The sequence below is a fragment of the Capra hircus genome, chromosome 7 (assembly GCF_001704415.2).
Source record: "Capra hircus breed San Clemente chromosome 7, ASM170441v1, whole genome shotgun sequence".
Lineage (NCBI taxonomy): Eukaryota > Metazoa > Chordata > Mammalia > Artiodactyla > Bovidae > Capra > Capra hircus.
The window spans coordinates 75,325,123-75,350,142 of NC_030814.1; the positions used below are offsets into that span (position 1 = coordinate 75,325,123).

Genomic DNA, 25,020 nt, shown 5'->3' on the forward strand with positions numbered 1-25,020 from the left:
GATTTAAGGGCCTAGATCTCATAGATAGAGTGCCTGACGAACTATGGAATGAGGTTCGTGACACTGTACAGGAGACAGGGATCAAGACCATCCCCATGGAAAAGAAATGCAAGAAAGCAAAACGGCTGTCTGGGGAGGCCTTACAAATAGCTGTGAAAAGAAGAAAGGCGAAAAGCAAAGGAGAAAATGAAAGATATAAACATCTGAATGCAGAGTTCCAAAGAATAGCAAGGAGAGATAAGAAAGCCTTCTTCAGTGATCAGTGCAAAGAAATAGAGGAAACGAACAGAATGGGAAAGACTAGAGATCTCTTCAAGAAAATGAGAGATACCAAGGGAACATTTCATGCAAAGAAGGGCTCAATAAAGGACAGAAATGGTATGGACCTAACAGAAGCAGAAGATATTAAGAAGAGGTGGCAAGAATACACAGAAGAACTGTACAAAAAAGATCTTCACAACCCAGATAATCACGATGGTGTGATCACTCATCTAGAGCCAGACATCCTGGAATGTGAAGTCAAGTGGGCCTTAGGAAGCATCACTATGAACAAAGCTAGTGGAGGTGATGGAATTCCAGTTGAGGTCTTTCAAATCCTAAATGATGATGCTGTGAAAGTGCTGCACTCAATATGCCAGCAAGTTTGGAAAACTCAGCAGTGGCCACAGGACTGGAAAAGGTCAGTTTTCATTCCAATCCCAAAGAAAGGCAATGCCAAAGAATGCTCAAACTACCGCACGATTGCACTCATCTCACACACTAGTAAAGTAATGCTCAAAATTCTCCAAACCAGGCTTCAGTAATACATGAACCGTGAAATTCCTGATGTTCAGGCTGGTTTTAGAAAAGGCAGAGGAACCAGAGGTCAAATTGCCAACATCCGCTGGATCATGGAAAAAGCAAAAGAGTTCCAGAAAAACATCTATTTCTGCTTTATTGACTATGCCAAAGCCCTTGACTGTGTGGATCACAATAAACTGTGGAAAATTCTTGAAGAGATGGGAATACCAGACCACCTGACCTGCCTGTTGAGAAATCTTTATGCAGGTCAGGAAGCAACAGTTAGAACTGGACATGGAACAACAGACTGGTTCCAAAAAGGAAAAGGAGTACGTCAAGACTATATATTGTCACCCTGTTTATTTAACTTCTATGCAGAGTACATCATGAGAAATGCTGGACTGGAAGAAACACAAGCTGGAATCAAGATTGCTGGGAGAAATATCAATAACCTCAGATATGCAGATGACACCACCCTTATGGCAGAAAGTGAAGAGGAACTAAAAAGCCTCTTGATGAAAGTGAAAGAGGAGAGTGAAAAAGTTGGCTTAAAGCTCAACATTCAGAAAACGAAGATCATGGCATCTGGTCCCATCACTTCATGGGAAATAGATGGGGAAACAGTGGAAACAGTGTCAGACTTTATTTTTTGGGGCTCTAAAATCACTGCAGAGGGTGACTGCAGCCATGAAATTAAAAGACGCTTACTTCTTGGAAGAAAAGTTATGACCAACCTAGATAGCGTATTCAAAAGCAGAGACATTACTTTGCCAACAAAGGTCCGTCTGGTCAAGGCTATAGTTTTTCCTGTGGTCATGTATGAATGTGAGAGTTGGGCTGTGAAGAAGGCTGAGCACCAAAGAATTGATGCTTTTGAGCTGTGGTGTTGGAGAAGACTCTTGAGAGTCCCTTGGACTGCAAGGAGATCCAACCAGTCCATTCTGAAGGAGATCAGCCCTGGGATTTCCTTGGAAGGAATGATGCTAAAGCTGAAACTCCAGTACTTTGGCCACCTCACATGAAGAGTTGACTCATTGGAAAAGACTTTGATGCTGGGAGGGATTGGGGTCAGGAGGAGAAAGGGACGACAGAGGATGAGATAGCTGGATGGCATCAGGGACTCGATGGACGTGAGTCTGAGTGAACCCCGGGAGTTGGTGATGGACAGGGAGGCCTGGTGTGCTGAGATTCATGGGGTCGCAAAGAGTTGGACACGACTGAGCAACTGAACTGAGCTTATTCTTTGCTTCTAAATTTCAAAAGCCAAAACCTTGGGAAATTCAAAGTTGAGGAAGAAAAATAAATAGATTTGGGGGAAAAAAACAGGAAGAGAAGTCGGTCTAGAGCCTTCCTTTACCAAACTACAAACACACCAAGATCCTAGTAGGTCTAGGAGAAGAGAAAGAAAGAATATTCTTCTTTAGAACCAAGATGTGATTGGTCCCTGAGAAACTGACCCTGCACTGTGTCTGTTCCCAGAGTGCCCAGGAAATTCTGTGAGAGCTCAGGGTAGAAGGGCCAGTTGCCCCTTTCCTAAGTAGAAGAAAACAGGAAACCCTCAGATAAGAAACAGCAAATAAAAAAAGAAAAGACCAGAAAAAGTTGGCCAAATTCTCTATGCAGCATCAGTCAGTGAGCACATCAGTTCAGCAAAACCTGCAGCTTCACATGAAGTGAGTAAGAGAAAGGAAAAGTGAAGCAGAGAGGAAGTTGAAAAACTCCACAAAGACACATCACAACCATTGGGTCCTTAAGATCTGACAGAAGCGAGGGTGGAAACACAGACTTCTAACAGATCAATACACGGAGGAGAGTGCAGCCCTGCAGGGGTAGAGGTTTACGAAGTTTCCATTACCTTTGGGAGCAGGTATGCCTTGTTATTGCCTCACTTTTATCACCTAGGAAACACTCTACCATTCCCATCAAAACAATATCAGATTGATTGTGAACACTATTTTTATCTTTGGAAATATAACATTTTAAACCCTGAGTATGTAAAAAGAATCAAAACTAAAAGTAAAATGAATAGATTTCAAATGTTTTATATTTATATTTGCTAGCCTTAAATAAAAACTAGTGGGCAATGAAATCTTTTTTTTTTTTTCCTGAGGGGCTCCTCCATCCATGGAATTCCCCAAGCAAGAATACTGGAGTGGGTTGCCATTTCCTTCTCCAGGGGATCTTTCCCACCCAGGGATCAAACCTGGGTCTCCTGCATTGCAGGCATATGCTTTAACTTCTGAGCCACCAGGGAAGCCCTGAGTATGTAAAAAGAATCAAAACTAAACGTAAAATGCATAGATTTCAAATGTTTTATTTTTATATTTGCTAGCCCTAAATAAAAATTTGTGGGCAATGAAATCTTTTTTTTTTTCCCCCCCAAGGGCTAAAGATTTTTAAGCACCTATTCTCAGTAACTGACATATAAAGTAAACATACATCAAAATTAAAATCTAGTTTCTAGTTATTTTATTTTAAATAATATACTTTTCCCTCTTAATAAGCCATGTGATTTACTTTTAGTGAATTTATGAACATCCTTTTAAATAAAAAAAGAGGTTCTGCCACAAACAGGCAAGAAGATACTTCCTCTGTATTAATTAGGGCTATTTTGTAATGCACTGAAAGTTTATTCTACTAATGTTCCGTACGAATAACATCAAAAATAGATATTTTACTTTTATTATGAGAGTTCATCATGGAATTGCACCATGAATTCTTGGGAAGAAAAAAAAAAACATGTTAAAATGTGCTTCAAAATAGAAGGATAAAAATCACAACAGCTGATTCATTTGCAAGGAAATATTCAATGTGAATGATTGTCCCCAGAAATTTAAAACAAGAAATTCATTTTCAAGTTCTTTCTCCAGTCAGAAAATTTATGAGGAAAGAAGAACTATTTATAAAAGAACTTCATACAAAATTTGTGAATACTTGGGAGGCTGAGAGATTAGAATTAGGGTTAACCATATGAAAGTCCAAGTATTTGACCATATTTGACCCACACAAATTGAAACTTCATATGACTTGCCTAATAATTACCTTCTGAAACACAAAACCAGAAAAAAAAATAATTTAAAAGCAGAATTTCATATTTCAAATTCCCTGAAAATGACATTAACCTAAAAGATTTCTTCCTGAATAATTGAGGCAGAACAAATGATTAAGAAAAGGAGATTCACATAAAGTCTTGTGCCAGAACTATCCAGATCTTCAAGATAAGCTACTTGAGGGAAGAAGCTTGAGTATTTAAGATATAAATTTAAAAGATAAGCTCTGTGTAATCACATTTTAGGGAACTCAACATTTTCCTTAGGGATAAGATGTCAGAATTCCTCCAAACCATAATGTATGATTCTCCCCCAAAATGTGGGTCTGGCCTCTTGGGATAAACTAAGAAAGGAAAAAGAATTAAGTTCATTGGATGTCATCTTAATAAAAGAAAAAGCTTTTCAGGAGAAAAAAAAAAAATGATTCTGGGAAGAAAATTAAAAAACATAGAAAATGCAAACCAAACCATCCTAACCCTTCTTTCCCAGAACCTTATAGAATCTATCTTTTCTCACTCATTTTTAAGAGCAAAGATCAGAAGGAAAGACAGCATTGGGAAAGGATATTATACAATTAATCTCCTTTAAATTCTCCTGCTTCATTATCTTTTCAAAAATCCCAGCAAAATTTGGAGGAGTCCATCAAGCACCAGGGCTCCACCTGTCTTCCCCAGCTTTGTAGTACTGGGCAGCATAAGAGAAGTAAGTGGACTTCCCTGATCTCCAAGCATGAGGGTTTACAGACTTTCATCTGATATCTATCAGATGACTGATTTGTTTGTCAGTCTTGTGACAAGGAAATATTCAAATGTTCAGGGTGCTCTGCTCTTAAGACACTGAAACAATTAGTGCAAATGCTTTAAAACCTTAAGAAATGAGTTATTCTGAAGCTATTTGGAATTAGCAAATGTTCCTTAGAACTGGGAGATACACTTCCTCTTAGATTAGTATTTGATGGGACCCTTTTAAAAATGCATTCTGTACTTTCCTGCCTTCTTAAATTATTAAATCATGCTATAGATGGTGAAGATTTACAAAGCACTGTGGATGGTAGATGAGCTTGAACTGGGATCAGATCATACTAGCTGTGTAATTATGGGAACATTACTTAGCATCTCAGAGTCTCAGGTTTCTATCTCTAGGCATCCATCTCTTTGCTGAGAAGCAAAAAATGTGGTAGTGTATCCAAAGTGAAAATCAGTGCCAATAACGTAAATTCTCAGTACATGTTAGTTACTTTCATTCCTCACTTCCCCTAACCCAAACAGTAACATGCCTACCCTTTCCACATCACAACCTGAGGCACAGCTTTCAGATCAACTGCTGTTAAAGTGCTAGAGAAACAAGGGGCTTTTTCCATCCATTCCCACTTTCCCCTCCTCCCCAGATTATCCTCTATTACTTTTGGCTTTTTAATGCATTGCTTCAGCATCTCTAGTTGGGATGTTAATCATGTGGCACCAATCTGCTACTTTTTCAAACAGATTTATGCCAGATAAATGATGTGGGTAGAAAAACAAACAAACAAAAAATCCTGTCTCAAACTGACTGAAGCAATTGGGACCTGTATTGTCTCACATGACAGTAAGTTCAGAAGTAAAGGAGACTTCAGAACTGTCTGGTTTACCAAGACCCATTTTCTCTCCCTTTTCTGCCACATCTATGATCTGCTTCTCCCCAAAGACTATCTTACCTTAGTCACAAGAAGGCTGTTAGAAGCAGTGGGGTTGCAGGCTTCTCTGGCACATCCAAAAGGAGAGATGTGGGGGACACTCTTTCCTAGGCATGAAATGAAAGAACAATATTTCAGTACCACTAAGGTAGGGTTTTTCCAGTAGTCATGTATGGATGTGAGAGTTGGACAATAAAGAAAGCTGAGCACCGAAGAATAGATGCTTTTGAACTGTGGTGTTGGAGAAGACTCTTGAGAGTCCCTTGGACTTGCAAGGAGATCCAACCAGTCCATCCTAAAGGAAATCAGTCCTGAATATTCACTGGGAAGACTGATGCTGAAGCTGTAACTCTAATACTTTGGCCACCTGATGCAAAAAACTGACTCATTGGAAAAGACCCTGATGCTGGGAAAGACTGAGGGCGGGAGGAGAAGGGGACAACAGAGGATGAGGTGTTTGGATAGAATCATCGACTCAATTGACCTGAGTTTGAGTAAACTCTGGGAGCTGGTGATGGATAGGGAGGACTGGCATGCTGCAGTCCATGGGATTGCAGAGTCACACACGACTGAGCGACTGAATTGAACTGAACTGAACTGAAGCTAGGTTACGCTAATACCCTTTATTAATGAAAGTCATCTGGGGAAATGCACAGACAGCTTAAGTTAGATTATTGAAAAGATTTCACAACTAAAATAGAATTACCATGATTGAATAAAAGTACTTAATATCTATTCTTGGAATGTGACATGGGAGTAAGGCTGGTCTCAGTTTCCTCCTGTGTCACAAGAGCTAGCTTGGAAAGGGAAGATACCTAATAACTGTTAATACCTGTTGTTTCACTAGACTGTGGTTATGTTAGACAAGCACCAAGAACCCACTGTGCTCCTGTTGTACCAATCACTCATCAGGCTGACCAATTAACCTGACTCAGCCTCAAAACCTTCTCCACACCGTGTATTAGGAAAGAATAATCCTGTTAAGACATTAAACAGGTAATATCTTCTTATGATAAATGTGTTTTTACATGTAAATCAGCTTGCCGATTGGGAAAGGAGTATGTTAAGACTGTATATTGTCACTCTACTTAACTTACATACAGAGTACATCATGCAAAATGCTGGGCTGGATGGAGCACAAGCTTGAATCAAGATTGGCAGGAGAAATATTAATAACCTCAGATATGCAGAAGACACAACCGTTATGGCAGGAAGTAAAGAGGAACTAAAGAGCCTCTTGATGAAAGTGAAAGAGGAGAGTGAAACTCTGGTCCCATCACTTCATGGCAAACAGATGTGGAAACAATGGAAACAGTGACAGACTTTATTTTCTTGGGCTCCAAAATCACTCCAGATGGTGATTTCATGGTAGCCATGATATTAAAAGATGCTTGCTCCTTGCAAGAAAAGCTATGAACAACCTAGACAGCATATTAAAAAGCAGAGACATTACTTTGCTGACAAAGGTCCATCTAGTCAAAGCTGTGATTTTTCCAGTAGTCATATATGGATGTGAGACTTGGACTATAAAGAAAGCTGAGCACCAAAGAATTGATGCTTTTGTACTGTGGTGCTGGTGAAGACTCTTGAGAGTCCCTTGGACTGCAAGGAGATCCAACCAGTCCATCCTAAAGGAAATCATCCCTGAATATTCATTGGAAAGACTGAAGCTCAAGCTGCAATTCCAATACTTTGGCCACCTGATGAGAAGAACTGACTCATTAGAAAACACCCTGATGTTGGGAAAGATTGAAGGCAGAAGGAGAAGGGGATGACAGAGGATAAGATGGTTGGATAGCATCACTGACTTGAAGGACAAGAGCTTGAGCATGCTCCAGGAGTTGGTGATGGACAGGGAGGCCTGGCATACTGCAGTCCGTGAGGCTGCAAAGAGGAACATGACTGAGTGACTGAACTGAACAGTGTGCACAACTCCTGATACCCACTGACTCAAGGATGTGAGTCCTCCATACAAAGAGCTGAACCCAGCCTAGAATTTAGAAATCACTACTCAGCTTTGTATTTCCACTTAGACTATTGATAAAGTAACCAGCCTTTGTTGAGAAAGGAAAGTACATCCCCAAAGTTTCACTCCACGCATCAAAAGCAAGGACGTCTGAGCACAAAGCTTCATTGGAAGCCACAGTGCAGGGAGCAGGGAGCAGGAAAAATGGGCAATACCTTCACAGGTGAGTAAACTGTCTTTCTGGGATTGGGGGGAGAAGAGGAAAAGAGAACAGATAAAGATCAAAGTGCTTGTTTGGCTTCCCATATCTACTCCCACATCCTAGGTTGAAAAATTCAGAATGGTAATGTCAAAAACGATCAGAAAATTCTTGCCCAAGCAGAGGGCCCCTATCTTACTTTCCAAAGAAAAATTTATTAAAAAAAATATCAAGTGCCTTAAGAAAGGCTCACAACAAAACAGAATGGCGACGGCAAAGTAGGAATTGCAGGATGACATAGTTAAGCAGAGAGAGGCATATCCCTCTCTCATCCCTATCCCATCCAAGGAGGATGAAGACGATAGAGGAAGAACCTGGCTGTGAGCTCACCAGCAGACTGGCAGTAGGGAGGGTGGGAAGGAAGAGAAGCCACTCTGCAGGACACAGTGACCCTGTAGCAGAAGACCACACGGCAGACTGCACAGACCACTAATAAAATGGGAGCCACAGCCCAGCCCCAGTGACGACAGCAGCATTGCGTTTCTCAAGCCCCACCACTACCCTCCAGGACGATCTAACCCAGTCCACCGGAGTGGGCAGCAACGGGCAATGGAGGCGGCAGACCTGACGGCTAGAAGCAGAGGTGACCAGTGAAGATTTCAATACATCACAAAAGCCACACTGCGCTCTCTGTGTTTACCTTGCCCCTGTGATCTAGAAATCACTACACGGTTGGACATGCCTGCATTTACAACTCCAGCCCATCCACTCTTTCCCAGGGTCACCAAGTTTCACCACACTGGTCTCCTTTCTTTTTCTTGACTTACTGCTAAATGAAATGCTCTTCCCTTGCCTCGTTACGTGGCTGGCTTCTTCCCTTATCCAGATCTCAGTTTGCTATCGTTATTGTTGCTGCTTGTTTTGTTTTGCTTTTGTACAGATGTTTTTCAAACCAAGCCACCATGCTTTCTGCTGAAATCTTTAAAGAATTCCCATAAACCTTTAGGGAGAAGAAATAAAATAACATCCAGTATCAATACTATTTCACATTTTCTAAAAGTACAAGCCATAAGATATAATACACAAATACTGGCAAAATTTAGGCATAATTATGATATGCACTTGATATAATCACATACTTGGAATATCCGAGAAAATTGAAAAACTACTAGAAGTGATAAGAAAATTAAGTAGTTGGCAACAGAACAAATGCATTCATACATACAAGTAGTAATCACGTTGAAAATACAGTGAGAGTTTTTAGACAAGATTACAGATTGAATACACATCACTAATTTTGCTTTGCCCTGAACCTCATCAAAACCATAGTACAGTGAATTTTTTAAGGGCATAAGCTCACTGGGATATGGAACAACAGGGAGAAAACAGCAGTAGAAATATGAAAGCTGTACCACAGGGAGAAAATAGATAACCCACTCAAGAAGGCCAAATCTCAAAACAGTGGGGACACATTGAGAATTTTCCCAATTCATACGATAGACTCCTCAAAAGGTAAATGAAAATACAGGACAGGCTGCTTTGGGTCATATCTCTGTTGGATTTCCATATCTGGTTTTTTAATAACAGTTATATTGATACACAATTTACACACCATAATAGTCATCAGGCCAAATCATACAATTCATGTTTCTTTAGCATATTCAGAGTTGTACAACCATCACCATAATCTAATTTCAGAACATTTTTGTAACTGCAGGTCTCAGTTCAAATGGTCCCATCGTACAGATGTTCTTCCCAATGCCCTTTAATAGATCTACACCCCACTTCCTGCTTCTTTCCCGCGGCACTAATAACGATCAGTAGATATTTTACATAGGTATTTGCTTACTTCTTTACTTTCTTGCTAGAGTAATCTCCGTAAAGAAAGGAGTTTGTTTCTCTTGACATTTTTGTAGTCCAGCTGATAGCACAGCCCAGGGCTTAGCACATAGTAAGTGGTCACTAAAAACAGTTGCTGAATGGATGAATTGGTAAGATACAATTACCGGGTTGGCCAGAAGATTTGTTCAGATTCTCCTACAACATCTTAATGAAAAAATTCGAATGAACTTTTGGCCAACCTAACATATGAGCTGAGCTCTGTATATCATGCAGAACTAGCTATCAAAAGCAACAGCGTGTGGCACTGAGGGGGAACACAAGCAGGAGAGTACTGAGACGATAATCCAACTGTGCAACTGACATTTGAAAGATAAGCCACTGCAATGTGACTGAGAAGACTTCTTAGGTTCTTGGACAATTAGAGAGAGTTAGTGGTATGAGATAGTGCCACTGGCAAGAATGGATGGTTTTATACATTTAATTGAAAAAATAAAACAATATGACGGGGAGTTTGGGATGTACACACTACTATGTATAAAATAGATTCCCAAGAAGGACCTACTGTATAACACGGAATTCTGCTCAATATTCTAGAGGAGAAGGGGACGACAGAAGATGAGATGTTTGGATAGCAACACCAATTCGATGGACATGAGTTTGAGTAAGCTCCAGAAGTTGGTGATGGACAGGGAAGCCTGGTGTGCTATAGCCCATGGGGTCGCAAAGAGTCAGACATGACTGAGCGACTGGACTGAACTGAACTGAACCAGAAAGAGAAACTGAAACCTAGGATACATTTATATGTATAACTGAATCACTTGACTGTATACCTAAAATTAATACAACATTGTTAATCAACTATGCTCCAATGTAAAATAAAATTTTTTTTAATTTTATTTATTTATTTATTTTTTAAATTTTAAAATCTTTAATTCTTACCTGCGTTCCCAAACATGAACCCCCCTCCCACCTCCCTCCCCACAACATCCCTCTGGGTCATCCCCGTGCACCAGCTCCAAGCATGCTGTATCCTGCATCAGACATAGACTGGCGATTCAATTCTTACATGATAGTATACATGTTAGTATTAAAAAAAATAAAGTCATCTTGAAGATAAAAAAGAACAAAAAATATAATTTATATGCAGCTCATGTTGGCAAATCTCTCAGATGGCTTATACTATTAATACATTAAAATATACAAAGTAAATATTCTTTTGATGCATCTACCATCTGATATTGTTAATGAGATGCTGAGTACAGGTAGTACAAAGGTCTGAAATTAGAACTCGTAGCCCCATTCTTCACTACTAGCTATGAGACTTTGAGCAAGTTACTGACTGCTTTGTGCTTTGACTTTTAAATTTATAATAGACATATTAATAGTTCTTACATGATTAGAGCTGTTGTATTAAGTAGAAATGATCCAAAATGTACGTATCACATACTGGGTGCCTTATAAACTTTATGCAGTAGCCACAGAAGCAGCAGTAGTAGTCGTTACAGCGGAGGTACTAGAGGTGGCATAAATAGTAGTAGGTAGCAGTGAAACGATAGAAGTGCAGCCCATCATGCTGTTTTATGCAGCCAGAGAGTCAGCTTTAGCTCAGTGTCAAGTGGTGTCAAATACAAAGCACTAAATTAATATTGAATTGACTTCTGCTCACAATGTTTCCTATCATAGTGCAAGACGATTTGACACAATTGATTTTTCTTCAAGAACTGAGTGAATCAGCAGATTTGTAGACCCTGTGGTTGGCAAACTGACTCCAAGTATATCATTCTCAACTTTGGCCCAGAAAGAGTTTCAGGATAGCTGTGTTCCTGAGGCCATAAACGTGAGTGTCAGAGATGATATGCATGAAACTGTGATTCTGTGTGTTGCAAGAACGCAAGAACATCATACTTTTAGAAGCTAAGTGGGAAATGAGTAGACAGTCCTAAAAAAAATTAGCCTTGGTATTCAGAGATTAAGGGACTCATTTCTTTAGAAGAGATAGCCGCTGGTTTCCTTTATAGACAATATTGTCAATGCTTTTTCTTCAAAGACAAATGAGAGAAGCCTCATTTTAGCTTTTTAGTTAATTTCACAATTGATTTGACCAGTGGAGTCCACAGGTCCTTCACATATATTATCTAAGGAAACTGGAAAGCAGATCTACCTTAACAAGTGGATTTATCTTAAAATCTGCATCAAAATCAGCTGCTGAATCAGGGCAAGCCTCCAGGTCCAAAAAAGCAGTGAACAAGACCAGTTATTTAATTATCCAAAGGGAATCGAGAGAGAGAGTTCTCTAAAAGAAGAGGCTTTCAGCATAAACAAGGGAAGTGAGCTGCCTTCAAATTAAAAGTGAACGTGCTATTTTTAAAAATGCCTAAAGGGTTATTTTCTGTCTGCAAAATCTAGTGACTGTTCTGCAGAATGGTAGGTAGAATAAAGTGAAACACTCGAGAGAAGCATAGGGCAGCATCATAGAGACTCTGCTCTAAAGAGACAGGTATTCAGTGGTAAAGTAATGATAACTAGCACTTACAATAATTTGCCTGATTCTTCCACTTTTAGCTCTTCCTAAAAAAAAAAAAAAAAAAAAAAAACAAAATTTCAGACACACGTAGAAGAGGAAAATCCTTCCAAATCACTCCTCTGCTTATTTATAAGTGAGATCCACAAATAAACAGCATTCTTTGCAATTGAAACATATAAATTAAGTTCCACTAAGTACAAGTATAGTTATTCTCGAAGCAACAACTAATATTAAATTCATTTTAAAAAGTGAAAAATAGGGTTATTTAGGTTTTGAGTACTCATTTACTAATCAATCAAATAGCTGCTGAGTTCCAGTAGAGGCCTAAGGTCTTAGTCGTTATATCCAATGTCGAATTATTTGTGGGAACTCAGTTCCTTTCATTTAAATGCATTCACTCATACATGAAAGTATACATTCACATCTTTGTGGCAATATGATAAAAGTGAAAACTGACCTGACAATTCTAGGAGACAAGAAGCGTAAGAACTCTTAAAAGAGTTAATAGGCTGTGCCAGGGGCACCTGGGAGCAAACGTAAAAGAAAGCAAAGGCAAAATGTCTTTAGGAAGCAATGCGGCAAGAAGGACCTGGAGACTGGATTTGGGACGTGACGCTGGGGAATGTGCCAAGAGTATCCAGGCACACTAGCACCATTAGCATCCACTTTTACTTCTAAGAGGGAGCAGGGAACTTCTCTGGGTTTGTGGTAGGGTTTAAAATTTAGGGTAAGATGGTATGGCATTGAGAAAGGAAGAATGTTCAAGAGCAAGGTTCTAAAACCCAAGAGCCAGGGTTTTCAGGGTTTCAGGGTTTTTAGTCTTTACCACTTAGTAACTGTGACATTGTGTCAGTTTCAATATGCTAATCCCTTAAATGGAATAATGATGAAGCCTACATTATAGAGCTGAAATAGTTACTAAATAATTTATGTGGAGCACTAAGTCCATGGCTCATATAAGTTTGAGTATGAGCCATTGGTAATATTATTATTATTATCCAAGCCATGTTTATTGGCACCTCTTCCTTACAGTCATCACTCTCTATCCTAGGTACTGAGGATACAGAAGATAAAAATAAATACAGAATATGATATTTAGGAAGCGTTGCTGCTGCTGCTGAGTTGCTTCAGTTGTGTCCGACTCTGTGTGACCCCATAGACGGCAGCCCACCAGGCTCCCCAGTCCCTGGGATTCTCCAGGCAAGAACATTGGAGTGGGTTGCCATTTCCTTCTCCAATGCATGAAAGTGAAAAGTGAAAGTGAAGTCACTCAGTCGTGTCTGACTCTTCACAACCCCATGGACTGCAGCCCACCAGGCTCCTCCATCCATGGGATTTTCCAGGCAAGAGTACTGGAGTGGGGTGCCATTGCCTTCTCTCCAGGAAGTGTTAGGTGCTATGACAGAAGAACACAGGTTAGACTCAAGGAGTGAGCCAGGGATAGTGGTTAGAGAAACAGATGAGATTGGAAAGGAGAACAGGTGCTAAATCATGATAGCACTTTGGACAATATTTTATTCATTGGAATACTGATAATGACGGAATAATATGATCCAATTAATGACCTAAAAACCATTGTGGCTACTAGAGAAATAGACTGTAGGGAGGAAAGAACGGACACAGGAAATCTGATTGATAAGTATTGAAATTACTCAGAAAAGAGATTGTAGTAGGCTGGAATGGGGTCAGCTAAAAGTGAATATGGTCAGAGTAATGGGATTCAGGATACCTTTTTTGTTCCAGGATATATTTTACTACTAGATTTGCAAGTTTTGTCAGTGGATTAAATGTGAAGTGTAACATGAGAAGAAGCAAGGATGACTCCAAACAAAAGAGTATGTTATGTGGCCGCATAATGAGATGAGACCGACTGAGGAAGGAAAAGGATCAGTAGTAGAAATCAAGATGTCTGTTTGAGAGATAATAATTTGTGATACTTCAGTTCAGTTCAGTCACACAGTCATCTCTGACTCTTTGCGACCCCATGAATTGCAGCATGTCAGGCCTCTCTGTCCATCACCAACATCCAGAGTTCACCCAAACTCATGTCCATCGAGTCAGTGATGCCATCCAGCCTTCTCATCCTCTGTCTTCCCCTTCTCCTCCTGCCCCCGATCCCTCCCAGCATCAGGGTCTTTTCCAATGAGTCAACACTTCACATGAGGTGGCCAAAGTACTGGAATTTCAGCTTCAGCATCAGTCCTTCCAAAGAACCCCAGGACCGATCTCCTTTAGAATGGACTGGTTGGATCTCCTTGCAGTCCAAGGGACTCTCAAGAGTCTTCTCCAAAACCACAGTTCAAAAGCATCAATTCTTTGACACTCAGCCTTCTTCACAGTCCAACTCTCACATCCATACATGACCACTGGAAAAACCATAGCCTTGACTAGACGGACTTTTGTTGGCAAAGTAACGTCTCTGCTCTTCAATATGCTATCAAGGTTGGTCATAACTTTCCTTCCAAGGAGTAAGCATCTTTTAATTTCATGGCTGCAATCACCATCTGCAGTGATTTTGGAGCCCCAAAAAATAAAGTCTGACACTGTTTCCACTGTTTCCCCATCTATTTCCCATGAAGTGATGGGACCAGATGCCATGATCTTCGTTTTCTGAATGTTGAACTTGAAGCCAACTTTTTCTCTCTCCTCTTTCACTTTCATCGAGAGGCTTTTTAGTTCCTCTTCACTGTTTGCCATAAGGGCGGTGTCATCTGCATAGCTGAGGTTATTGATATTTCTCCTGGCAATCTTGATTCCAGCTTGTGCTTCTTCCAGTCCAGCGTTTCTCATGATGTACTCTGCATATAAGTTAAATAAGCAGGGTGACAATATACAGCCTTGACATACGCCTTTTCCTATTTGGAACCAGTCTGTTGTTCCATGTCCCGTTCTAACTGTTGCTTCCTGACCTGAATATAGGTTTCTCAAGAGTCAGGTCAGGTGGGCTGGTATTCCCACCTCTTTCAGAATTTTCCACAGTTTATTGTGATCCACACAGTCAAAGGCTTTGGCATAGTCAATCAAGCAGAAATAGATGTTTTTCTGGAACTCTTTTGCTTTCTCCATGATCCAGCGGATGTTGGCAATTTGATCTCTGGTTCCTCTGCCTTTTCTAAAACGAGCTTGAACATCAGGGAGTTCACGGTTCACGTATTGCTGAAGCCTGGCTTGGAGAATTTTGAGCATTACTTTACTAGTGTGTGAGATGAGTGCAATTGTGTGGTAGTTTGAGCATTCTTTGGCATTGCCTTTCTTTGGAATTGGAATGAAAACTGACCTTTTCCAGTCCTATGGCCACTGCTGAGTTTTCCAAATTTGCTGGCATATTGAGTACAGCACTTTCATAGCATCATCTTTCAGGATTTGAAACAGCTCAACTGGAATTCCATCACCTCCACTAGCTTAGTTTGTAGTGATGCTTTCTAAGGCCCACTTGACTTCACATTCCAGGATGTCTGGCTCTAGATGAGTGATCACACCATCGTGATTATCTTGGTCATGAAGATCTTTTTTGTACAGTTCTTCTGTGTATTCTTGCCACCTCTTTTTAATACCTTCTGCTTCTGTTAGGTCCATACCATTTCTGTCCTTTATCGATACTTAGCAGAGATCTACACAGAATAAAAAATAGGTAGCCAAAAATAAGCGTTGAGGGTAGAGTTAAGGACCAGAGATAGAAATAAAGGAGTCATCAGCATTGAATGACATACAAAGCCATGGAATGACTGCCATGACCTATGGAGTATATCTGGAGAGAATGGAAGGCTGAGGATCACACCCTAGGGCGTTTCAATATTTAGATGTCGGGAAGAGAGAAGCAGTGAGAGGAGTGGCCAGTGAGGTGGCCAGTGCTCCCAAGCATGTGGTCCAACTGTGAATGTGTAGTTCTCAGAATGTGTGGTTCCCTGAAGTGGAAAGAGGTGTTTCCAAAAGAAGGTAGTAAACAACTTTATCAAAACTGCCAAGAGGGTAAGATAAAGACTGAGAATGGCCAATGGGTTTGACAAGGTAGAGGTGGGTGAGGCCTTTACAAGAGCTGCTTAAATTGAGTCTTGGTGATGAGCCCAATTGGAGCAGACAGTGGAGACCAGCTGAGTCTAGCTCTTTCACAAAGTTTTGTTCTCAAAGGAAGCAGAAAGTCACCAAAAATTTTCAGAGAAATATGAAGACAGGTGAGAACTTTTCAAATAATGGAGCTATGATGGTATATTATATGCTTATGGAAATGATCTATAAATGGAGAGAAACAGTGTTGGGCAAAAGGGATTGGCAGAAGCAAAGGGCACAGCGAGGTGAGTCTGCCCTCAGGGGAGTACAAATAGTCTATCCACTGCTCCAGGAGGGACAGCAAAGGATAAGAGTACAGCTGTGGGAATGTTGGTAGATTTCATAATTGGTAGATTAGAAGATGCTATTCTGTTTCCTTCTTTTTATCAATGAATAAGACACAAGGGCATTGGGTGGAACTAGGATTGTGAGATGAGTAGAGGAGGTTTGCAAAAAGGGGAAGATGTGAAAGAGTGGGAAAATTGATCAATAAGAAAAATGTATAAAACAGGATGGCTCAGCAGTATTGAGTGACCATTTGAGGTTTGCGGTCATAAATTTTAAGTGGTATTAGTCAGCATTTAAGTGTGCTTTTCTCTAGCCATGTTCAGAGGCTCAGCTCAGTAGCAGAGCTAGCCAAGAATCAGATTTAGCCAGGATCATAGTGCTGTACAATGCACTTCACCAATGAAGGACACAAGTATAACCAAGAGCATGTGCAAGAGAGAGATTGTAATGAAAACCTTGCAATGCAAGCCAAATAGGGAACTGAAGCAGTAGGGTGAGTGGATGGGAGGTCCTGTAAGGAGAATTATTGAAGTGGGAATTTTAGACAAAGAGGGCTACTGAACTAAGAAAGATGACACTGTGAAAGTGCTGCACTCAATATGCCAGAAAATTTGGAAAACTCAGCAGTGGCCATAGGACTGGAAAAGGTCAGTTTTCATTCCAATTCCAAAGAAAGGCAATGCCAAAGAATGCTCAAACTACCACACAGTTGCACTTATCTCACATGCTAGTAAAGCAATGCTCAAAATTCTCCAAGCCAGGCTTCAGCAGTACATGAACCATGAACTTCCAGATGTTCAAGCTCGTTTTAGAAAAGGCAGAGGAACCAGAGATCAAATTGCCAACATCTGCTGGATCATAGGAAAAGCAAGAGAGTTCCAGAAAAACACCTATTTCTGCTTGATTGACTATGCCAAAGCCTTTGACTGTGTGGTCCACAATAAACTGTGGAAAATTCTGAAAGAGATGGAAATACCAGACCACTTGACCTGCCTCTTGAGAAACCTATATGCAGGTCAGGAAGCAATAGAACTGGACATGGAACAACAGACTGGTTCCAAATAGGAAAAGGAGTATGTCAAGGCTGCATATTGTCACCCTGCTTATTTAACTGCTATGCATCATGAGAAACGCTGGGCTGGAAGAAGCACAAGCTGGAATCAAGATTGCCAGGAGAAATATCAATAACCTCAGCTATGCAGATGACACTGCCCTTATGGCAGAAAGTGAAGAGGAACTAAAAAGCCTCTTGAAGAAAGTGAAAGATGAGAGTGAAAAAGTTGGCTTAAAGCTCAACATTCAGAAAACGAAGATCATAGCATCCGGTCCCATCACTTCATGGGAAATAGATGGGGAAACAGTGTCAGACTTTATTTTTGGGGGCTCCAAAATTATGGCTGCAGATGGTGATTGCAGCCATGAAATTAAAAGACGCTTACTCCTTGGAAGGAAAGTTATGACCAACCTAGATAGCATATTCAAAAGCAGAGACATTACTTTGCTAACAAACGTTCGTCTAGTCAAGGCTATGTGAGAGTTGGACTGTGAAGAAAGCTGAGCACTGAAGAACTGATGCTTTTGAACTGTGGTGTTGGAGAAGACTCTTGAGAGTCCCTTGGACTGCAAGGAGATCCAACCAGTCCATTCTGAAGGAGATCAGCCCTGGGATTTCTTTGGAAGGAATGATGCTAAAGCTGAAGCTCCATTACTTTGGCCACCTCATGCGAAGAGCTGACTCATTGGAAAAGACCCTGATGCTTGGAGGGATTGGGGGCAGGAGGAGAAGGGGACGACAGAGGATGAGATGGCTGGATGGCATCACCGACTCGATGGACATGAGTTTGAGTGAACTCTGGGACTTGGTGATGGACAGGGAGGCCTGGTGTGCTGTGATTCATGGGGTCGCAAAGAGTGGGACATGACTGAGTGACTGCACTGAATTGAACTGAACTAAGAAATGGAAATCAGAGAGCGGAATGGCTATAATTATGACTATTTCTAATAGTAATGTGTCAGTGTTTTTCTTTTGCCTCTCCAGCATCCAATTACTCCTTCTAATAACCAAAGAAGTCTTTATAAATGAATTCATCCTATTATGAATTTAATTATGGACAACACACAGAGTCCTAACCTCCAGTACCTGAGAATATAACTTTTTTTATTAGGAAATAGAGCCTTTGTGGATAGAATCAAGTAACATGAGATCATCTGGGTAAGCCCAAAGATCAGGAAGATCCCATGGAGAAGGAAATGGCAACCCACTCCAGTATTCTTGCCTGGAAAATCCCATGGACAGAAGGAGCCAGGTGGGCTACAGTCCATGGAGTCACAAAGAGCCAGATTAGCAACTAAACAACTACAAATCTAATATAACTGGTATCTTTAATAAAAGAGGGAAGTTTGGACACAAACACATGAAGAAGAATTCCACGTAGCAACAGAGACAGAGACAAGAGTCGTGCAGCTGCAAACCAAGGAATGCCAAGAGCTGTTGGCAGAAACCAGATGTCAAGAGAAAGGCATGCTACAAATTCTCCCCTAGAGCCTTCAAGAAATCATCGTCCTACCAACACCTTGATTTTGAACTTCTTGCCTACAAAACTGTAAGAGAATAAATTTCTATTAACTCGCACACTTTGTGGCACTTTGTTACAACAGCTCAAGCAAACTGATGGAATCTACCCCTAACTCAAGGAAATCAACTAAGTCTACCTCCCTGGCCATGTGACTGCTTCAGGGATAAACACATGACTCAGCAAGACCCACAAAGGGCTCCAGGAGATATTTGCTAGGCTTCAAGGAAAGGAAAGCTCCTTCTTTTCCTGAGCTGCTGCCAAAACTCCCTTCCTGTCACATGTGGAGAAGAATGTTTTAACCTGGAAACTACTGGCTGACACCTTAAAACTCTAAGGGAGAAGTGCTCATGCTGGTGTCAGTATCAAGGAAACAAAGCAGAGATACTGAGAAAAAGGAACTCTCACCAAACCAGCCTTGGGTCTGCTCACCCTCCCACAGAAAAGCCAATCTACTGACACCAGGTTGTGAGGAAGGAAAAACCAGCACTGCTGCAGGGCACCAAGCAACGAGTCCAGGTAGCTTGTTTTTCAAAGGCCTAACTGTCTGCTGGCTTTCAGGGAAAGGTTTTTGAAGACAGGGTGTTGCAGGGTGTGTGATCAGCTCATGGACATTCTTCTGATTGATTGGTGGTAAGGTAATTGGGAGTCAACATCATCAACTTTCTGGTTCTAACTGGTCTGGGATCTATGTGGTTGTGGGCAATATACAATTAACTTCTTCCACTTGGCAAAGGTTTCAATATCTGCAACACAGCTCAAAGGACATAGCTAAGAATATTACCTTTAGACCTCCAGGGGTAACTCAAGATCCTTGATTTTGTTTAATGGCTAACTATTATTATTTAGACTTGCTTAGCTGTTTTGCTCTCCATCTGCATTTTCTCACTTCTCTGATTACATTTATTCTTTGGAACTTGAAGATGATTTAGGAGGCTAGAATTTTCCTACAAGCAAGAGGCAAGCAGAGGACATGGGAGAGTCTGTCCTAGGAAAGCTGCATAGGATTCTGTTTGGTTACAAGACTTTTTCTGCCCAGAATCAAAACAAACTTTACCTAGAAGTTTCAGTTACATGAACCAATGCCTCCCTTGTGTTATTTAACTTAGTGAGTTGATTTTTAGAGAAGCAACCATTTATTTATTTATTTATTTTGGTTTTCATTTTTTAATTTATTTAACTGTATTATTTCTATAACATTTATAGAACATAGAAGAAAAAATTCTAGGGGAGTTTTACAGAGAGTTTCAGAGAAATTCTAAGAAAATTAATAGTTTATTTTGTTAAAGAGATGGTTTTATAATTAAAATGGACAGTGAAGTGAAGTCGCTCAGTCGTGTCCGACTCTTTGCGACCCCGTGGACTGTAGCCCACTAGGCTTCTCTGTCCATGGGATTCTCCAGGCAAGAATACTGGAGTGGGTTGCCATTTCCTTCTCCAGGGATCTTCCCGACCCAGGGATGGAACCCAGGTCTCCCGCATTGCAGGCAGATGCTTTAACCTCTGAGCCTACCAAGGAAGCCCCATATGACTGTATAGCACCTTGCATTAAGGAAGTTAAAAGCAGTTGCCAGTGTATTTAACAACATGAATATTAGCAAATAAAATGGCAACAATAGTAATGAAGCTTTGGATTTCATATAGATAATTAATTTGTCTTTTCCATCTATCAAAAGTAGAAACTTACAAAGCAACTCCTAACAGGGGAGGGGGGTGGTGAATGGACTGATCGAATCATTTATTCATTTTGTGTTCATTTATTCACTCAACAAAACTGTTTTGAGTGTCTGCAATGCTTTGAGCATTGTGTTAGGTTTCATGATCATTATCAGAGTATACTCAATGTTTGGGGAAGCAACCATTTAGATCTTTACTTGGTCTCACTGGTCTTAAACATTCCATCAGACAACCTAACCCATATTGACCAAGATGGACATAACATACCCCTCAGTTCAGTTCGGTTCAGTTCAGTAGCTCAGTCGTGTCTGACTCTTTGTGACCCCATGAATTGCAGCATGCCAGGCCTCCCTGTCCATCACCAAGTCCCAGAGTTCACTCAAACTCATGTCCATCAAGTCGGTGATGCCATCCAGCCATCTCATCCTGGGTTGTCCCCTTCTCCTCCTGCCCCAAATCCCTTCCAGCATCAGAGTCTTTTCCAAAGAGTCAACTCTTTGCATGAGGTGGCCAAAGTACTAGAGTTTCAGCTTTAGCATCAGTCCTTCCAATGAACACCCAGGACTGATCTCTTTTAGGATGGACTGGTTGGATCTCCTTGCAGTCCAAGGGACTATCAAGAGTCTTCTCCAATACCACAGTTCAAAAGCATCAATTCTTCAGCACTCAGCTTTCTTCACAGTCCAACTCCCACATCCATACATGACCACTGAAAAAACCGTAGCCTTACCTAGACAGACCTTTGTTGGCAAAGTGATATCTCTGCTTTTGAATATGCTATCTAAGTTGGTCATAACTTTCCTTCCAAGGAGTAAGCATCTTTTAATTTCATGGCTGCAATCACCATCTGCAGTGATTCTGGAGCCCAAAAAATAAAGTCTGACACTCCTCTCAGCCGCCGCCCCTGACCTCGGATGTGGGGTAGCTCCTCTTGACCACCGCCCGTGACCTCGGACGTGGGAACATACCCCTCAGGTTTACTAAAAGGATAGGTTAAAAGGGCTTCTGTGGTGGCTTGGAGGATAAAGAATCTGCCTGCAATTCAGGAGACCCAGGTTTGATCCCTAAGTTGGGAAGATCCCATGGAGAAGGGAATGGCTACCCACTCCAGTATTCTTTCCTGGAAAGTTCCATGGACTGAGGAGCCTGGAAGGCTATAGTCCACGGGATTGCAAAGAGTCAGACATAATTGAGCAACTAACTCGTTTTTACTAAACTTTAGATAGGCTTCCTCCTGACTTTAGGTCCCTGAACTCTCTTTACTTAGAGCATTTACTTTATAAAACTTTCCATCATAAATTATTTCTCTGTCCCTTTGAATAAATCTTTCTAAAAGCTTCTTGCCCTATTATAACCCAAGGATGTCTTTCTCAAGGCTCTGAAAGTCCTTTGAAACATAATCATCAAGGAGACAGTATGCCTATCTCCCAGTCTTTGTGGAAGTACAGGAACTTAACTTCAATAAGCACCAATCAGCAAACACATGTGGCCTAAACACATTGACCCGCCTAAGCCCTGATGTCTCCCAGGAATTACCACTGGTTCATCTCAGCACTTAAAATATTCCTGCCTTTCTTGCCAGGAGACCAGAGTTCAATCTGTCTACCCTGTTGTGTGCATGCATGCTTAGTCACTTCAGTTGTGTCTGACTCTCTGCGACCCCATGGACCATGGCCTGCCAGGTTCCTCTGTCCATGGGACTCTCCAGGCAAGAATACTGGAGTGGTTGCCATTTCCTTCTCTATCCTATTGCGATGGTCTTAAATAAAGTCTCTCTGGCCTGTCTAGCGACATCCAGCACATTTTTTCTTTGATATCTCAGGATTTCCTCCACTCTACATCCTGCTTTAGTTACTACACAAAATAATCAAAACATTCACAATAAAATGCTTTGCTAGTGTACTCAAAGTCTGACATTTTCTTGACTAGCTTGTTTTGATGAGATGAGCAGCTTCACTCCTTCACCCACAGAAGGGGCCCAGCATTCCCAGAATGAGGATGCCAACAGCACTTTCCCACTGCACTTTGTTTGGATCTTTTCCAGTTCATTTTATGCACTAAATTTCCTTTTTCTGGCTTCCTTCATGCTTTTTTCTCTTTACCCCGAAGCTTCCTCTCTCTCCCACAGCCAGGTTTTTCTTCCAAGTCAGACCACCTGAAGGCCTTTTCCTTGTTTACGGGAGGATAATCAGCTACATCCTCTCACACTGAGTGGGCAGGCTACTTCAAACAGGAAATGTCTTTGAAATGGCTGGCAGAGGCAGCCCGATTTAATTGTTAGGAAAGCACGCCAGGGGCCAAACACTCCGGTCTATTTCATTCTGAAATATTTATCTTGAGTGGACACAAGGTTGTAGGTAAAATTCTCAACTAAAAAATCTTTTTTCCTTTTTGTTTTGGTTTTATAGTACTAACATTTAAACAGCAAATGGTGAAAATTAGAAATTAGTCTTTCAATTAAAATTTTGCTCTGGTAACACCAGTAAGTCCTACCATTCAGTAAGAATGCTACAAAGAGATAATATAATTAGCCTTTCAATTTTCTTGCTTACCCAGGTCACATCTTCCCCCACCTGACTGATTATCTGAATGTTCTGTTCCTATCTGTGTGTGCAGGCTCAGGCACTCAGTAGTGTCCCACTCTTTGCAACCCCATGGACTGTAACCCATCCAGCTCCTCTGTCCATGGGATCCTCCAGGCAAGAAAACTGGAGTGGGTTGTCACTTACTCCTCCAGGGGATCTTCCTGACTTAGGGATCAACCTGGGTCTCCTGCATTGACAGGTAGATTCTTTACCACTGAGCCACCAGGAAAGTCCCTCTTTTGTCTAGATTCCCCTTATTCCAGGCTCAGAGTTTTTGAATTTCCTTGAAAGAATCATTAGGAGAAAAAGAATATAGGACAGATCCTCCTCCTCAGATCTTAAGAGCCTCATGCTGGGTTGTGGGTAGAATCTGATGCTTTCTCTAGTCTCTCCATGGAAGAGAACTGCAGCCAACAGCTCAGCATCCAATGCCTCTCTTCTCATTGTCCCAATGCTGGGAGAGCTTAACCCCACTACTAACACTAATGAGGGAGCCATTATTGAGTCTTATGAATGACAGTGAAGCAATCAAGTTGTTGGTAACAGATTTGGCTACATTGTGGAGACTGCCAAGAGGGAGCCAGGAATAGATGAGAAAAATTAATTACTGAGTTCTATCCAGATATGGGATAAAGACTGTCATATAAGGACACCCAGGTTTCATGTTGGTACATCAGGGTAAAAAGTAATAGTTGACATTCACTGATATTTTCTACATGTCTAACACCATTCTCAGCCTTCTACATGTAGCCTTATTAACAAATTTTGAGGTATGTACAACTGATATTCATATCATACAAATTAAGAAATGGGAACATAGAAGATAAATAGTTTGTTATAAATCACACAGCCAGTAAGTGTTGGAGCCAGGATTTGGTCTGCCCATACTGTTTCAGAGTCAATGCTTCTAATTTCTATGACATTCACTGAGGGCAGTGTTTAAAACATACGATGTTTACCTGAGTTCAGAGTAGGCTGAGCTTCAGGAACTTTGGAGACAGCCTAGGAAAAAAGTTGCAAAAATCATTAACATAAAGAGTACTCAAACTCAGGGGTAAGGATCAGATAAAAAGTAGAGATTTGAGTCATTAGCATATAGGCAGGAATTGAAAACAAAGGGTAAATATAATTGATAGCCCAAGGAGAGGGCAGAAACAGAGGAGCAAAACTCCAGTATTGAGTCCCGAGGAACATCAATATTTAAGGGGAAGTTAGACGAGGAGGGACAGAGGAGCCTGGTGGGCTGCCGCCTATGGGGTCGCACAGAGTCGGACACGACTGAAGCGACTTAGCAGCAGCAGCAGACAAGGAAGAGTTTAAAAAGGAGGTAAAAGAAGTTTTCCAAGAAGTAGGAAGAAAATCAGGATAGTGTGATGTCAAGAAAACAAGAGAAAATGGTTGTCAATGATGGCAAATACTGTTGGAAGAAAGGCAGGAATTTCAAAGTGTCTAGTGTTTTGACATGAGAGAACTAAACTTGTGTAACAGTTGGTAAGGATGAAGCCAACACAGAAGGATAGATCAAGGTAAAGGAGAGAGGAGATGAGCAACGGACTGGGCCCATTGCAGTCTATTGTAAATGCTGTGTAAAGGCTGGTAAGCATTTTCCTAGACTTGCCAGAATATTGTGAATATTATTTTTTTATATAACCCAAAGTGGACAAGTGGTGGTTTCTCAAAGGCTGGTTGCAGTGAAGAATCTGAAATCATATTAATGCCCTTTTCATATCCTGTTACATTAAAATCCATTGATTTATCTTGCATCTAGTTCTATTAGATTATGTAAGAACAGGAATAAATTTAACTAAGTGGTTATA

At 40.9% G+C, this 25,020-nt stretch overlaps 1 long non-coding RNA gene across 1 annotated transcript; it reads right to left on the reverse strand.

Moving 5' to 3' along the window:
- On the reverse strand, nt 5,522–24,200 carry LOC108636462. The gene is made up of 4 exons (XR_001918402.1): nt 24,163–24,200; nt 12,043–12,077; nt 8,495–8,667; nt 5,522–5,609 (listed from the first exon to the last, which is right to left on the reverse strand). It is a non-coding gene; the product is annotated as an uncharacterized LOC108636462 (long non-coding RNA).